Genomic DNA, 18,133 nt, shown 5'->3' with positions numbered 1-18,133 from the left:
GGCAACCACTTTCATTAACCCCCAAAACAAACCACTCACTGTCCAAAAGATTTGTAATGTTCACTTTGCTACCAGCTGACTTGGCTGTGTCTGCTGAGTTGAAATCAATACTGGCAGTTGATCCAAAATTAGCAGTATTATTAACTACCAGACATCATAGAGGCTTTTATAATATCAACAACAGTGACCACACTGAAAGAGATAGACTTGTTTCTTGTGTGCTTGTCAAAAATGTTTTCAAGGTCGAAACCCTGAGAAACTTTGAGAGTGAGGCCACCCCAAGCCCTCTTTGATCTCCCAGAGCGAGAAGGACGCTGAGGAGACTGTTTGGGAGTTTGTCATTCTTTCCTTAAAACATGCAAATCTCTAAATACGAGCCCAGTTTCTTTATTATCATTATAAACCTTTAAGCTAGCGCCGTTTATGAAGAGCAGAGGTCTTTTCTCAGTGTGTCAATTAGTCATGCTCGGCTTGAGTTTGCTCTTGTCAGCCTTGCCACAACTTATCTTCCATTTGGCCAGCGTAAAATCACCTGACAACAATAAATCAATGGGATTTTTGGGAGACAAGTGCTGGGTCGGCAGTTGGACTTAGGTCTGTTTACGACTTGGCTACATATTAAGTCTTGAGGCTGAATGTATGTATTGCCTCCCATGTCTCTTGCACACTGGTCAGGGCCTGTCTGATCTCTTGTCATACGGTTTGTGCAAAGTGCAGCACAACCACACAATGAGATGCTTAATCCCTGATGCCCCAAACAAACTTCAACAACAAACCCACACAACTCCAGGCCACTGTGTGACAGAGAATGATACACCCCGTCAGGGCGATGCCAACTTGGGAATGGGAGGTGAAGAAACAGATTTGCACAGCCTGCCAGCCAACGGCAAGCTTCAACAACGCGGGGTGTCGAAAAGGCAGAAAGAATCCACATTGCTGGCAAGAAATGACTCATACATTTCATAAATGGTTCCTTGTCTGCTGTCTGTCACCAATGCACACATACTCTATGTAGAGTTATCTATTTCTATTTCTTTCTAGTTTCTACCTAAATCAAAATGCACACCAGCAAGCCATTACTAATTTATTTATACAGGCAAGGAGGACCACACTTTACCATACCCTAAACACAGGGATTCCTGCCTAAAATTAAGAGCCTCTGTACTTTTCATTAACCGCAATCCTCCCTAAAATCAATTTGGGGTGAGTTTTTCCAAGTTCCTTTTTTTGGCAGTAATGAAACAGCAGCATGATCAGGCTTTCTGCGTTGAGATCATATTAGACCCCAGAAAATGCCAAACTGGAATCCGGTGGTGTGCTGGATGGTCATTAAAATTCCACGGCCATGACAAGGGTAGTATTTAGTTTCTTATAAAAGTTTTTGCTGAAGGCCCAGAAGAGAAGAATCTAAAGAAGAACAAAGTACTTTTGAAAATGGCGATCTTTCAAAGTTTCCACACTTTCCACAATTTAAAATAGACTGACAGAATAAAAGAGCAGCAACTTGAGTACTGAATTAACTGCCAAAATTGAACTTTGAAGGTTGAGTCATGTTTCAAATGTAACATGCATTGCTTGGCACTGCATGTCACAACAGCTGACTAGATATTTAGGGATGATGAGGTAATGCATTAAATATGGAAAAAGAAAATAAAGAGACAAAAAGCTAACTAATTTACTGGTATAGTAAATGCATATAGGAGTGTAACTAATGACTAATTTTAGATCAATCTATCATTTTCAGTCTAAAAAAATGCCATAAGAGTAAAAAATGCTAATCACAAGTTCCTAAAGATATTCAATTTGCAATATAACAAACTATTTTGCCTGCTAGAATCCTATTTTTCTGACAGATGATTTTGTAAGTACAGTATAGAGTAAACCTATTGTATTATCTATTTGTAGTCAACTGGATGTGTGCACCATGAAGATATAGCAAAGGTGGTAATCAATGTTAATTTATAGTGTATACAGTGGCACTCACACTTTTATGAACCCATGCTAAAAAGAGGGACAAAAAAAATCACCTTTTGGAAATTGATCTTAATGCCTTAATTTAAAAAAATGAGGAAAAATCCAACCTTTAAGGCCACCAATTTTCTTTTAGAATGAATAATGTATCGTAAATAAATAAATGTTCTTCCTTAAAATACAGGGGGCATAAGTAAGTACACCCCTATGTTAAATTCCCATAGAGGCAGTCAGATTTGTATTTTTAAAGGCCAGTTATTTCATGGATCCAGGATACTATGCATCCTGATAAAGTTCCCTTGGCCTTTGGAATTAAAGTAGCCCCCCATCATCACATACCCTTCACCATACCTAGAGATTGGCATGGTTTTATTTCAGTTAACCTAATAGCTAGTTTGATTTGCATTGAGAGATGATTTTATGGAAAGTACCCCATGCCAATCAAATAATGCCTGGTTTCCTCTCTACTAGTGAGGAACAGATGGTATACAGTCCCCACGTCTATTTCCAAACATGTCTCTGTCTATTGCAGCTCCCGCTATACCTTTAATAAGAATGAGATGGCAGTGAATGAAGATGGATGGATGGATGGCGGGAAAAAATCAACAATTAATCAATTCATCGAGCACATGACATTTAAGTCGACATGTTGACTTTTAAAGAGAGTCCGGTAGACAGGGACATCAGGCAAGTGATACAATGTTAAATTCTCTATAAAACTGACAATGACTTAATCAGACAATTAATTAATGAATTACTTTATTATGAGCCCCAGGCTTTGTTGACTGAAGACAAATCCAGATTTATGTCTCACATCTTTGAGTTTAGCCTTTATATAAGTTGAGGGTAATTTAATAAATTAAATAGTTATCAGCAAAAAAAAACATGTATGGTTGTTTGGAGGACATAAAGGAAAAGCATGTATTAAAAGGTGAAAACAGCTGACCACAAAGTAGCACTGACACGATTAATCTATTCAATGATGCAAAAAGATTTAACCATTTGGATTGACAATCAATGAAGTCATTTATCAACCACCAAACTGGTGGTCTGTTTCCAGTATCTCAAATGTGAAGGTTTGCTCCGGTTTTGTTTTTCAAATCGTTAAGTTGATTCATAGATAAGTCAATTGACAAAAAAAAGCCAAGTATTTTCTTTATTCAATAGTGAGAGAGAGAGCAAAGGCAGGGAAGAGAGAGGGGAAGACATGCAGCAAAGGACCCTGGGCCAGACGCGAACTCGGGCCACTGCGGTAAGGACTCACGCTCTACCCAGTGAGCTACAAGGTGCCCAGTATTAGCTGCTTTCCTTTGTATTATAAACAGAGATGTATAGTAACGAAGTAGAACTACTTCACTACTGTACTTAAGTACTAAAAGGCTGTATCTGTACTCTACTGGAGTATTATTTTTTTCTCCTACTTCTTTTACTTCAGTACATATTTTCGATGAGTTTAATACTTTTAGTCCGATACATTTTTTATGTGCTGCATCGTTACTCGTTACTGTTGTGAATTCCTCACGCTACGGAGACTGTGTAGGTTACAGTGTGTGTACTTACTTGTAATTACGTAAGAAATCCCCGAGATCGCGTCGTTTCTTTTCATTACGGTGGTTGCCTGTTCAGAAGTCAGAGATGATGTAAGTTTGTACTCTTTCTATTTAGTTATTGTTGCAGCAGATTAAGCTATTTCTGAGTTGTTTCAGTCTGCAATGAGTACTGAATGTTAACCGTTTTATCCTGTGATGTGAAGCTGCTATTATCTGTATTTTGCTAGCTTGCTAACTTTCCACTGTTCATCACACGTTACTAGCTAGTGTGTGATACGTTTTTTGGGGCTTTAATCCTTACTGTGCTGGAGAGGAAGTTCATTTTACTTGCACAGTGTGATAATTGAACATTTTATTTTAGTATTTGTTAATAAGTGATTAATAACCCGTTATATCAGATAATAGTAGTTACAACAGCTGTGACATTAATGTACCTTTTTTTGGGTTTATTTCAGAAACTTCCTTCATATATCCAGCAATGTACAGCTTGTGACTGCCTGTAATGCACCATCTTACTACCAAGTAAAAAGTTGAACTCCACCTGGTGACTCGTGCTCTCTGATATGAGCCCTGGAGCATCTAATACATATTATCCAGCATTCACAGGGTTAAAATCCCAACAGTTACAATTATAAAAATGTTACGAATCATTCCTTGTACTGCTGCTAAAGCCAAAGGAATTGTGAGTGTCCTTTAGGCTAAACATTTGAAATAATATAAACAATATGATATTCAAACTTTTGACTGCTTTCTACATAACACAATACTTGTAATTTTACTTTCAGTACTTGAGTAGTACATTTTAAAATAAACTACTTGCAATACTTAAGTACAAAAAATGTTGAATACTTCTGCACTTCTACTTTTACTCAAGTATGGGTCTCTAGTACTTTATACATGTCTGATTATAAGACTGAATATCTTCAGGTTTTGGACTGTTGGTCCAACAAAACAAGACTCTAGGGAATGATGATGAAAATGCATTAGTATTTTCTGACCTTTTATAGACAAAACAATGAATTAATCAATTGAAAAAATATTGTATATTAAATTAAATATTTTGGGTTTTTTTTAAGATAATTTTTTGGGGGCATTTCAGCCTTTAATGGATAGGACAGTTGCAGACAGGAAAGTAGAGAGAGAGAGAGAGAGAGAGAGAGAGAGAGAGAGAGAGAGAGAGAGAGAGAGAGAGAGAGAGAGACATGCAGCAAAGGGCCACAGGTCGCTGGGGGGAGAGAGATAAAGTTAATTTGACTGGCAAAACAGTTGAAGTCCTTCTTACATTACACAATAATAAAAGTCAATTATTAAGAAGTAAAACGTTTTGGATCAATTTTTACTTTTTTAATTTTTACTTTTTACTCATTAGTAGGTAGTGTCGGTACACGATCCGTTCTGCCTGCACGATCCGTTCTGCACATGCGCAAAATGTTCGCGCATGCGCGGTTGTACGAGGATTTACGACACTGCACGATCTGTTCCACGCTTCCGGTCAACAGCCAAGCTAACGTTAGTTTAGCTAACGGCTCATTCGGCTAACCGCTAGCTGATTGTAGCGGTCTGCCGTTAGCCTCCACAGGCAAGCTAACATTAGTTTAGCTAACAGCTAATTCGGCTAACTGCTAGCTGAGACAGCATGTAATAACTTTAAAAGACCCTCAAAATAAAACTTGAAAATAAACGTTGACATATATAACAAACACCTAACATATATAACAGCTGTTACGTCAGTTCTACTTTACTTGTGCTCATTTAAAATACAATCACTCAATACTTGTCTTTATTGTTATTACTGTGAAGTCTTAATTTAGCTGTAGCCTGCTTTTCCCATTACGTTTGAGTTAACGTTATTTTATTAGACTGAATCTAGCTGTCAGCTAGCGGTTAGCCGAATTAGCTGTTAGTTAAACTAACGTTAGCTTCCCGGTGGAGGCTAGCGTGGAACAGATCGTGCAGGTCGTATCCTCGGTAAAACAGTATTATCTTGCGCATGTGCAGAACGGATCGTGCAGGCAGAACGGATCGTGTACCGACACTCTCATTGGAACGTACGTAGCTTCCCGCCGAACACTGTATCCAGTGTCACTGCCCGATGTGAGTCGAGTGCAGATGTGAGTCGCGCATGCTCAGATTTAAACTGTTTACGGCATAACGTGTCATACTGAAATTTGTGAAATCTATAAAATAATAAACGTTTCTCTTTACATACAATAACAGAAGATGGTAATCATTTCAAAAACGTTGTAGCTATCTATGACTGTTTGGTTGCTAACGTTAGCTCAAAATGCCATTCAAGTGACAGCCTTTGTTGTGTTTGATTGCTAACTTTTAGCTAGCAGTCATTTCAAAAAACGTTGTAGCTATCTATGACTGTTTGATTGCTAACGTTAGCTCAAAACGCCATTAAGTGACAGCCTTTATTGTGTTTGATTGCTAACTTGTAGCCAGCAGCAGCAGTCATTTCAAAAACGTTTTAGCTATCTATGATTGTTTGATTGCTAACGTTAGCTCATAGACTGTGCGTTAGCTCAAAAAGCCGTTAGCATCTTGTAGGCTACTTGTCGCAAAGTGACGCATGCGCGACTCACATCGGGCAGTGACATCCAGTTCTCTTAATACATCCATGTTGTCGGTACACGATCCGTTCTGCACATGCGCAAGATAATACTGTTTTACGTATCCATACGACCTGCACGATCTGTTCCACGCTAGCCTATGGCTAGCCTCCACCGGGAAGCTAACGTTAGTTTAGCTAACAGCTAATTCGACTAACCGCTAGCTGACAGCTAGATTCAGTCTAAAATAACGTTAACTCAAACGTAATGGGAAAAGCAGGCTACAGCTAAATTAAGACTTCACAGTAATAACAATAAAGACAAGTATTGAGTGATTGTATTTTAAATGAGCACAAGTAAAGTAGAACTGACGTAACAGCTGTTATATATGTTAGGTGTTTGTTATATATGTCAACGTTTATTTTCAAGTTTTATTTTGAGGGTCTTTTAAAGTTATTACATGCTGTCTCAGCTAGCGTACTAACTAACGTACTGGTATGACAGAGTGCACTGACCGAAGCTTTGGGACTAGCATCTAATGACTAGCAAGCACTTTCTTACCGCTGCTGCCGTACAGTATCTTCCTTGAACATGCGTTGCAGAAGCAAGCACCCGGCTCCCTCAATTTGAGACACCAAGTGCTAAACGGCTTCCCGTCTCCACCCTTTTCCTCTTGTCCTCTACTCATGCCCAGCTCCATTTGTTTTTAACTCCTTTCTCAACTAAAGCTGTATCTACATGCTCCAAGTTTGATAAACTTTGCCTCCAGTTTTTTTAGCCGCGTTACCACGGAGGTCACACCGCACTCTCGCTTTTCGGCAAAGACCCGCCCTACTTTGCATCTGATTGGCTAGAACTCGTTTCATTGGTAGGTGGAAGTTCGATAATTGGTTAAACCCAGCGCATCAAAAACAAAAACGTGGACTTTTGAATTTATTTATTTTTCTAAAATAGCCAGAAATCCGGCACCATGCCAGAGTACTTTATGCCCTGCGTTAGTTAGAACTGCGTTCCTCTCATATGATTGGTAGGTGAAATTAATTAATGAACTCGAAAATATTTTTTTTTCCTCACGGAATGCAAGTTTTTTTTTTTTTTTTTTTCTCTCACAGCCGCAAACCGGAGATCCGGCACGGTGCCGGAATACTTCAAGCCCTGTCATAAGAACGACATGAGCAAGTGATCCTTCAAACAAGTTTCAGTGATTTAGTCTTGTCTGACACAGAAAACCCAAGGCAGCTTTCAGTCAGGACCGATAATTGTCATTCTGACATCTAAATATTTAATCCCGCGTCAAAACACAGATGACAAAGATTAAGACTCAACAAACTGAGTTCAATGTCATTAAAATCTAATAAATAAAAGCAAAATTAAGCACACCACAGAAAAAGATTAAAATTGTTGCCCGAAAGTGCAAGTATATCTCGCTGCAGTCTGCGGGAAGGCGGGGCTTGACATCAAGCCCCGCCTTCCCGCAGACTGCAGCGAGATATACTTGTATATTTTGTTATATTGATATAAGTCCTCCGAAAGTGACTTTATAAAAAGCAATGGGAAATGACCTGGTATACGTATTTGTCTTATTTTTAATTGGTAACCACTTGTCAGCTGATCTGACTCCTCAGCAGCAGGGCTCGGTTGAGATGACTCGAGCAGCAACACTAACCGTAAACAATTTCATTAACCGGCCCTTGCCTCCAATAATAGAACAAAAACACACAAACAACATGGACTTTTTGTTTTTAATGTCGCTCTGCCGCTGCTGTCATCTACAGGCAGGATATCCAGTTTGTCCGTGACTGGAATAGAAATGATAAACACTGCACTCATTGATGGGCAAGTACACTGCTTGCTTTGCAGGCAAATGACGCACGGCACAGCCTTGAATCTTCATTTCCTTCCAGGGCTCTGTGTTAGGCTGAAATAATGACTACCTCTGTGGTTGACTTTGACTACCTGTGATGACATCAAGCATTAATCTCACATTTACATCATTAATGTAACGACAACACTCTGTCTTTTTCAAAATCAAAATTTGAACCAATGCAAATCTTCTTACTCAGAGAGCAGCAGAAGAAATAAATAAGAAATATAAGCGAGAAGAAAATACATCAGAGTCACACTGGAAGGTCCACTCAAAAAAATGTGTTTCTTGCTGCCAAAGGGCAAGTGAAGTCTTTTTTCATTAATTCATTTGTACGCCACTTTTGTTAAAAGTGGCGTACAAATGGTAAGTGGTCAAATCCAAGACAATACAGCACAGGTAGGTTCTGGTGCTCCTTGGATAAAAAATATTTTTTTTTATTCATGACGGCTTGTGTCTTTTGACTGCATGTTGTTTTTATGTTTCCAGCAGTGCCAACAACAGATTATGTGCAATACAACGGAAATTTGGGTAAACATGACCAGTGATACAGACTGCGCAAAATCCCCTTTAGATAACTTAAACCAATTTAGCATTGTACTCCTATAACATTGTGGGACTCATGATGGAAAGTATAAAAAAAAAAAGGATCAAAATCGATAAAGCAGTGATTGTGATATCAAAATATCACAATGGAAGACTTGTTTTTGGATGTACAAATCTATTGCCATTTTCTACTTAAACATTTCACAATGAGTTTTCTATTTTGCTTTCCTTGGAATGCGATAATAAAAACACTTACTCATAATCTTTAAGGCTCTGAGATGCTAAAATCAATTGCATTGAGTGCCTGATATTAGCTCCCTTTCACAAAACACCATTTTCAAGAGCACCATTACATGTTTTCATTTCTTCATTCATTTTCAGCCTTGGGTCCAATCAAAATAAATATTAAGGTTTGGCTCTGACACATCAGTGCCATTTTATGGAGTTAGGTGTTATGATACTAAACAATAGTGATATTATTATATACTAGTGCAGTGCCCGTTGAAAATGTGCCTGTTTGGAACGGGCCAATTGCTTGGCCTGTGGTATTGCTGCTTGTAGAATTCATCAAAACCAAATTGTACCCCAAAATTACTTACAGAAGGACCCCAAACCACTTCATATGCAACTCCCCTGTATACCCTACTACTAACTTACTGATTTACCTGACAGAGAATGTTGCAGATTCAGAATGTAATCACAAAATATCACAATGACAATGTCGAGTAATGTGGCTGGGTTGGTTCAGTGGGTAGAGAGAGAGAGAGAGAGAGAGAGAGAGAGAGAGAGAGAGAGAGAGAGAGAGATAGAGAGAGAGATATATATATATATATATATATATATATATATATAAGAAAAATAAATTGGGTGCAGGTACAGATTTCCTTGACAACCCAAAAATGACTTTCCCAAATAATACACACCCAATTTAATCGAAAAATGACAAAATAAACTAATAATACATCGGGATCGAGGCATCGTGTGAGAGTAGATAAAGAAAAGAAATGCCACCATCTTTAAAATGATCAGTAAAACAGCAGTGAGCTGTTGTAAATCAAATGGCTGTGGTTGAGTTTAAGCGCGTACATTGGTAAAGAAACGCCTGTCGGCCCAGCTTTAACAAATGCCTGAAATGCCTGGGATTCCATGGGAATGGCTCCAGGAGCTGAACGGCGAGAGTTCGCAGGGTGCAGCTCCACAAGACTGAGTGCCAGAGCAGTTAAGTCAGCTCAAAGGAAAGAACTCATGGAGAGTGTGTGTGTGTGTGTGTGTGTGTGTGTGTGTGTGTGTGTGTGTGTGTGTGTGTGTGTGTGTGTGTGTGTGTGTGTGTGTGTGTGTCTGCATACTGAACCATGAAGAGAGTAGACTGTCAAGGCTGAACGAACACATCTGTCACATCTTGTCCGATTCCTTTTTGTATTTGTGTGTATTTCAAGTTGCCTCCTTTCCAATTCAAATATCAGCATTAGCAGCTTTATTTTCTTGCTCTGAGTGTTTTAAATGTCACCTCAAAACCTTTTTATTAATGCTTCCTTGGGACGCTTTGTTCTTTTTTTACAATTGTGAATTGTGTTAAATTTTCATTTAACACAATTCACGTGTTATGCAGACGCACACTCGCTTTTCAGCGTGTTTATCAATGCCGTTTGGCCTAGTCCTGTAATAAAATCCAAGCAGTCCTTTTTGAGGAGTTGTGACAACAAATATATTAGGGGTGTACGATTCAGAAAATGTCACAATTCGATTCCAATTTTTAGGCTCACGATTCGATTCAATATCGATTTTTTTGATTAAAAAAAAAACGATTCACAGTATGTAAATGTAGTTACTTTTCCCATGTGATTGCAGTAGACATACAATTTAAAAGAAACAACAAATTAAATGTAGTTTGATATTACTTTATATGTCTTCATACAAAAATAAAAACTTTTGCAACTAAAAACTGCAAAAGTGTCAAGCTTTGGCTAGCTTTCAAATACATTTAATTCAAGTATAAAACTGTTAAATAATAGCTTTTACATTTAGCTTTAAAGTGCTGTACTCAGATCAAACAAAAAATACTGCTAAATGTGGTTTAAGGAGTACTTCAGCTACCAGGTTGACTGTTGAAATGTGAACTTGACTGGGCACATTTAACTTCCTAAAATTAGGCCCTTTCTTTTTAGAACTGTGGCAACTACAGTCCATTCAACAGAACTTTTGTGATGTGTCAGAATCACATAATGGATACACATTTAGGTGTGTGTGTGTGTGTGTGTGTGTGTGTGTGTGTGTGTGTGTGTAACCAGTTCATAGTCCACCACTGGCTGGAATCTGTACATTCTTTTGCAGAAACAGAAGCTGGTCTACGTGTTTTGGAGTGAGCATGCTCCGCTGTGCAGTTACGATGTCTCCAGCAGTTGAGAATACTCTCTCTGATGCAACGGTGGGAGTTTAGAGCATTGAAAGAGTGCGTTGGTTTACTGGCACGGTAGGAGGAGGTACTTTAGGTTGTTGTTCGTCCACGTCTTTAATGTTAATCTCCGGGTGATGCCGTACCATGTGAGTTCTGAAGTTTGTGGGGTTTCCAAAATACTTAACTTTCGCTTTGCAAAGCCTGCACGTAGCATGATTCCTATCAAGTTCCGTCTCCCCCTCGAGGTTATAAAAGCCGAAATGTGTCCAAACTCTCGCCTTCAATGAGGATGGTTGAATAATTCTGTGAGGTTTGCCATTGTTTGCGCCGACTGAAATACTTCCGCTGCACTCGTTCTCCAAGTCCCACAAGTCTGAGTCACCATCTGCACAAACTTGATGTAAATGGCTTGTTTCAGTCTGATGAATGTCACCTGTCCATGAGGAGGTGTGTGCTTGTGAGATTTAATAATTAAGAGTGCCCAGGCGTCAGTGTGAATTCGACGCAGCGCCATCTATGGGAATGGCGAGGTAATGTCATTTAAGGACAATAGTATCAAATCGAGAAAAAAATATATGAATTGATTTTTGGAATTCTATGAATCGATTTTGAATCGGTAGAGCTTGAATCTCGATTCAAATAGATTTTTTTGCACACCCCTAAAATATATATTTTCACACTGTGAGGAAGGGTAAAGTAAGTTTGTCTTGGCTGGTGGTTTGAGGACATTTTCATTCAGTGGAAGAGACATTTACTCTCAGCAGGGCCGTAACGTCTTTCACAAGCACACGTCTTGATTTTCTATCACTTTTGTTTCAGTTGAAACCAACTTAATTTACTTGTTGCAGTGAAGGGCAACAATATGCAAAAAGCTAGAGATTTAAGCTTAAGGGTTTAACATTATATAGAGGATACAGAATAAAAGAGGAACGATGACAAAAATAGAAACAGAAGGAATGATTCATGTGATGAGAGGAGGACCTGAGGCCTGTACTACGAAGCTTTGGCTTTAACGAGGTAACTTCAGGTTCAACACAGGGTTTTGTGTATCACAACAGTGGATCACTGTTACCGGGTTAAATCACTGTGGTAACTTATGCTGAACACCTAACCTGGTCGGGAGTAGGTTATATTGGAGATTAGAGATCAATCGGTGTAAAAGCACCGCCTACTGACCAATCAATACTCGACTGATAACTGCGTCACCGTTCTTACAGAAGATCCAGCGGAGCTCGGTGCGTGGAGAGAGAGAGAGAGAGAGAGGTGCGTTCATAAAAGTTAAAACATTTAGAGAGTGACAACCCCGTTAACATTCCCTGATGGGTATTTTTATGAAATATATAGATTTTAATGGGAGGGAATTACGTATTAGCTATTTGTCGGCTTCTTGAGCCGTGTGTTGCCAATACGCACATCGGTTTGAATTATGTTTTGATATTTTCTATTTGCTCTCACAATCGCTTATCACTGCCAGGGGTGCAACTGGAATAATAGGCTAAAGCAACGACAGTTTATGGAAAGCACAAGTGTAATTATGGTCAGATCTAGTGCCTGACCGATGGGGGAAGTGATATTGATAAGCGTTGTGATTTACAGCGTCGGCTATTTTTTTTTTTTGCCAGCTTTACTCCTGTTTTAGGAAGCAGCGACTATTGCGTTTTGCCTGTAAAACCGTGTCTGTGTTCTTCACATTTATGTAGAATTATAGTTTGCTCTTCTTATGTAAAATATGAGGCTGTGGTAGATGTTTGCGATTGGTCATGCTGTGCAAACACCGCCTCTTTTATGTGAACGCGCGCATCGCTGAATTGTGAAACCCTGGGTTGAATGAACTAGTTGATAACCACCGTCGTGACACAGCTTATGCAGGACCGCGGTTGTTAGGTTAGGTGAAGCCGGGTAACTGAAATAAATTTAGGGCATGTTGATCTTGCTTCGTAGTAGAGGCCTCTGGTTGGCATGGCTTTCAAACACAGTTCATGTTTTTAAGGCAATACCACAGGCAATGAATAAAGAAGCCCCACCAGTCTTCAACATGTCAGTGAGACATCTAAGAGACAGGCAAGTCAAGAGTCACGACAATATAATAAAGCCATAGTTTCTTCATGGTTTGTCACACCAGGGGTCACTTTCATCTCAAAATAATAAAGCTTAGTAACTCTATCCTCCTATTTCCCCACAGACAGCTTTACTAGCAGCTAAATTTGTCCTCTTTCCTGTCTTGCTGACACCTCACGGGTCAGCCATCAGTATTTTGGTCTCATAAAAGTGTCTGTCGCTACCGAGGCGACTCCCTCAGCCCTTGCGTCCATTCATAACTTTAGAGAGGAAGCAGACCAACAATAACAGGAAACAATTGGGAAGAACTTCTACGACTACCATTGTACAGGGTGGAAAAGGATCGTGGCGCCAGCGCTGACCATTGTGTATAGGAGCTGCAACAAGGTCGGCAGAAAGGGGAGCTGAGGGTCAACAGTGAGGCGGGACCCATCCCCCAAACCCACTCTTCCGTCCTCACCTTCCTCACCTCCGTAGTGAGCAGTGACCTCGCTTTTCCTTCTGATACAGCCTGGGTGAATGACTGATGTGTTCATATCCACGATTACACCACAGTGTTACTCTCCTGTTTCCTAGCAGCAAGACTAAACAATAGCCATCCACTCTGTCTGCACACAGAGGTTATGCCCCTGTGTGATTTATAACCCATGTCTGGGGACGGACACACACACACACACGCACACGCACACACACACACACACACACACACCCCTTGTGCTTGGTGGACAGACATAAGTGATGTGAGCCCAGAGTAAATTTGGAACATCCATATCAAGAAAGGTCCAGCATCGAGTCCTCGCCTGACCTGACTGAAATGTGATTCATATGAATAATCCAATTGTGACAGCCTGCATGAAACTAACAGTGGTCTCCCTCTGCCAACAGGCTACAGAGGCACACATGCTACAAGTGTGGAAAGTGCCAAACCAATCAGAGGTTGAGGCATCTGCTTAGAGCCGTTCTCCACCTTATGGGAGCTTGTAATATGTAACAGACCTTACAAACCCAAACTCTGGCGAAAGCTGATGCGGCAGAGGAGAAGGAGGAAGAAGACGGTCCCCCTAGGTGTCTCATCATCAGCAGAGGGTAGATAATTAAGATCACTTTTAATCATGAGTGTAAAAAACTGGCCACCTGGGAAATACAGGCTCATTTGTATCCCTCTGGGCTTGGTGAAAGGTCTGAAACTAAAGCTTCCACGAAAAGAGAACAAACACAAGCTGCAGTTGATTACAAAAGAAACAAAGATATTAAAAGACTCTTTTTAGTGAAGATGACCATTTTACTGCAAAAGCACCTTTCTTAATGTGTACTCACAATTCCTTACACACGTAAAAATTTGAAAGAAAACGCCATTGGATTTCAATTCACAGTAATCCAAATTATGTTTATTGTTATGACAAAGAAACTACTTTATACGTCAACTGGCATTTCCCCAAATTTGAATAAAAAGAAGCCTGTTAGATATGCAAAAATAGGGACACCCTTGAGGGTCTAGCAGTTTTATGTTGCTGACCATAAACCACAACGTTACACTATTGGGTCATGTAATTTCCCATCACTCTCTCTCCACCCATTTCCTGCCATCTATCTACTGCCGACTCTCTAATAAAGACATAAAATGCCCAAAAAATAAATGGAGAAAATATGCAAAATTAACAGTGCCGTTCAGTGGAAAAAGATAATATCCCAACGGGAAGCCCCTGATTTCTTATAGAGTCACAGCCAATAATTTCAGCTGCCAGCCCCTTTCAAAATTCAGCCTGAGCTGATGTCCTATCAGCCAAACAAGCTGTGCCACATAACAGCCATTACAAAACCATAATCAAATGCCCATTATCTTCAAATTGTTGTTGGCAAGAAATAGTACTTCTTTACAAGTAAATAGAGTCAACAGTAATATTTCCCTTCATGCCAGCTCATAATTTCAACTCAATTTTTAAAAGGAAATGAGGGGCTGCTTTGTTTTGCAGCATATGTATTAAACTTGTGTTTATAACAGACTTGATAATAAAAACTAGACACCAAATTAGGGGTTTTACAACTAATGATTACTGCCAGTAAGTCAAAATAGTCCTTGATATGGAGTCTTGTATGAGTGAATGTCTTGTTTGCATGAGTTATGTATTATATATTTTTGCACTTACCATTATCGTAAAGCAAGTTGTTGTTGTGTTTTTTTTATTGTTGTTGTTTTTTTTTGTTTTTGTTTTTTCCTTTTTCCTTTCTTCTGTTTGACTGCCGCTGTAAGGTCAATGTTAATTTCTGTATCTGGATTCGAGGACCCCCTCGAAAACAAGATGGTTCATCTCAAGGGGTTATTCCTCTTAAATAAATAAATGTCAAATAATATGTTGTGGATTAACATTGAAAGGTTCCAATATATACTTCAAAACAAATATAGACATGAATAACAGGATGGACAATGTAGCGAACATGATTCTGTTAAATACTACATAAGGTGTTTGCATACGTGGAAATGCTCACACGTGCAGTTGGCATGTACAGTCTACGCATAAAGTCCACACGTTCATAGATTTTGGGCTGCATGTGGATGTCTGCAAAGACCCTCCCGGACATGGGCTATTGACTAAATTTAAATATAACACTAACTCTTTCAACCAGTTGAGTACTGCCCACAGTGTTTACTAGTGATTTAAGGAGTCAAAACTGTGAATACCATATCTGAATATGATATACTGTCCAATGAGTAATTTGTGACAAAACAACAGAAACAATCTCTACAATGCACAGTAATAAGAGAGTGAGTGTGTGAGTGTGTGTGTGTGTGTGTGTGTGTGTGTGTGTGTGTGTGTGTGTGTGTGTGTGTGTGTGTGTGTGTGTGTGTGTGGCCAAATCTAATCAGCTTTGGTAAGGAGCACCTCCTGCAACCTTGCTTTACCACTTTACTTAACAGATGCACACAATTTGGTGTAAATTAGGAGAGAAGCTCAAATGACCCCTGTTATAGAAGCAGGGAAGGGAAATGGGTTGTACTTCCAAACATGGGAGCTAAGCCAAGCCTTATGGTTCTTCAGCTTTATTTTCTGTTGGTGTACAGACTACATAAAGTGTGTGTTACCTGCAGTCACCTCTGGCACTTAATCACCGCATACACTTTGCATTACAACATGTTCTTTTATATTAAGAGAGCTGAAAAACAATTAATAAGCAAATAATGATGTGACAGTCACAATCCTCTATGTGAAATCTATTGTGAATAAAAAAGGTTCAAAGTAATTTTACTGTCATCTCTAAAATGCTACCTTTGGCATCAGATCCAGCATCTAATTTGTTTAAAAATGAATGTTATTGGAGAGTGACTAGGCAAAGTGTGATTTTTTTGTTTAATTTGTTTTCCTCGAGACCGCAGAGGGTGGGAGAGGGTTTTTGTTCTTGTTCAGTTGTATTTGTCTGTTGGTAAATATAAAAACAATAAAAAATGTATCTAAAAAAATAAATAAAATAAAATGCATGTTATTGTGTGAAAAAATATCATCTGAGTCTCAGCAACAGAAAACCTGAGACCAGAAGACAATAGATATAAAAGAATGCAACACATTTGGGAAAAGTAGTTTACTTTAAGAACTACAGTAGGTCTTAAAGTAGTAGTCTATAAAAAGCAGTAACAGGGTACATTTGAATAGGACATTGGATGCCTTGCACTCTGTCCTGTGGTTCTAGCTAGGGCTTAACAGATCTTTTCATGCTTTAGTGAAAGTAGGCAAAAAACCACAGGTCCCAGACCACAAGACCACAGGCCCTGCCCATGCCGAATGCAGGCCCACGACTTGAGATCAGAGGTTGCCAGTCAACGTATGGTCTTGATTCATCGTCAGAGAAGGGCACACAATGAGGAAATCATATTTGCTATGACAACACTTCCGCCTTAACATTCACCACAATTTGGCAATAGGTCTTCTGGGCCTGTTCTGCAAATGTCTTTAAGGATTTATGATGACTATTAGCAATCACCTCAAGCACAAAGTCATCAGTGGAAAAAACTATATCAAAAAAGGTGGCATGGGGGCTAAAGAGTATAAAAATGGTCAGCTAAACAGAAACTGCTTGTAGCCGCCACACGAAACAAACATAACTAAGAGTCTGAAAAAGCAGCAACTTGAACTCTTTGGTAGTGTGAAATGGGTGGGCTTGTCATTTTACAGTAAAAGCCAGAACACAGAGGGAATGGCCGATGCTGCAGAAGCTGTGCTTACAGGGGACAATGAGAAATGTGCCATGATGTCTAATATCTTCTTTATCTCCTCCACACATCATGAGCAATGACAACACTAGTATTCTCTATTGAGAGTAAACATTCAAAGACTAGTGTTGCATCACCATAGAGTACAGTTCAAGCTACATTGACACAGAACTTGGCCTACTTAACTTGAGCACATGACACAGCGCTGACATTTCAACACTAAAAAGGGATAAAACTAACTTTTGGCAAAACAACTTTTAGGCTGCAATTCTTCATCCTGATGCGAGTAAAGAACCATTTTTTCTTTTAAACACTGACCCTCATGTCCTATTATTTGGTCCAAATGGAGAGTTGAATTCTGTAAATCTTGGACTGGTTGGACGTGTGGAAAAAGCAAATGAGGGTGTGAAGATAATGATGTGTTGACTGAAAGTAGCTGAGAGGAACTACACAAGCTGCATGAGCTGCTACTGGTCACTGGCAAAAATGTATACAACAATAATGTTATAGAAGGGAATTATAGAAAATGAATGTAATCATAAGTGTTTGAAACAGGTTCTCATCTAAAACAAATGTTTAAAAGCAAAGGTTTTAGATGCAATGGCTTGTTAGCATTACAACCTCAAGTACAACATTTAATGTAGAGACCAAAATGTGACAAATATGTGACAAAACTGAGGAAGCTCCATCTGTTGATTAAGACCATGAGATGTGGTTAAAAGCTGCAGAAAAAAAACTAGTGAGTGGACCTTTGATGTTAAGATTATGACATTATTTAACAGAAAAGTTTCCTTTAATGTGGTGAGTTTCAAGGGTTTTATAATATTAATTGGTAATGTTACAGCTGCAACTAACAATTATTTTCATTCCCGATTAATCATTAAACCATTTAGTCAACATTCAACAAAACATCAGAAAATTCTCTAAGCCGAGGTGAAGTCTCCATATTGCAAATTGCTTGTTTTGTCCCACCAGCATTTCAAAGATATT

General features: G+C 39.1%; 1 protein-coding gene across 1 annotated transcript in view; it reads right to left on the bottom strand.

Annotated features, from left to right (window-relative positions):
• Window positions 1-18,133, bottom strand: part of insra (insulin receptor a) — a 74,508-nt gene that overhangs the window by 42,441 nt on the left and 13,934 nt on the right. The window lies entirely within an intron of this gene.

The sequence above is a fragment of the Sander lucioperca genome, chromosome 9, assembly GCF_008315115.2.
Source record: "Sander lucioperca isolate FBNREF2018 chromosome 9, SLUC_FBN_1.2, whole genome shotgun sequence".
NCBI lineage: Eukaryota > Metazoa > Chordata > Actinopteri > Perciformes > Percidae > Sander > Sander lucioperca.
The sequence above is the reverse complement of the archived record's forward strand: the minus strand, read 5'-3'. Positions and strand labels throughout refer to the sequence as shown.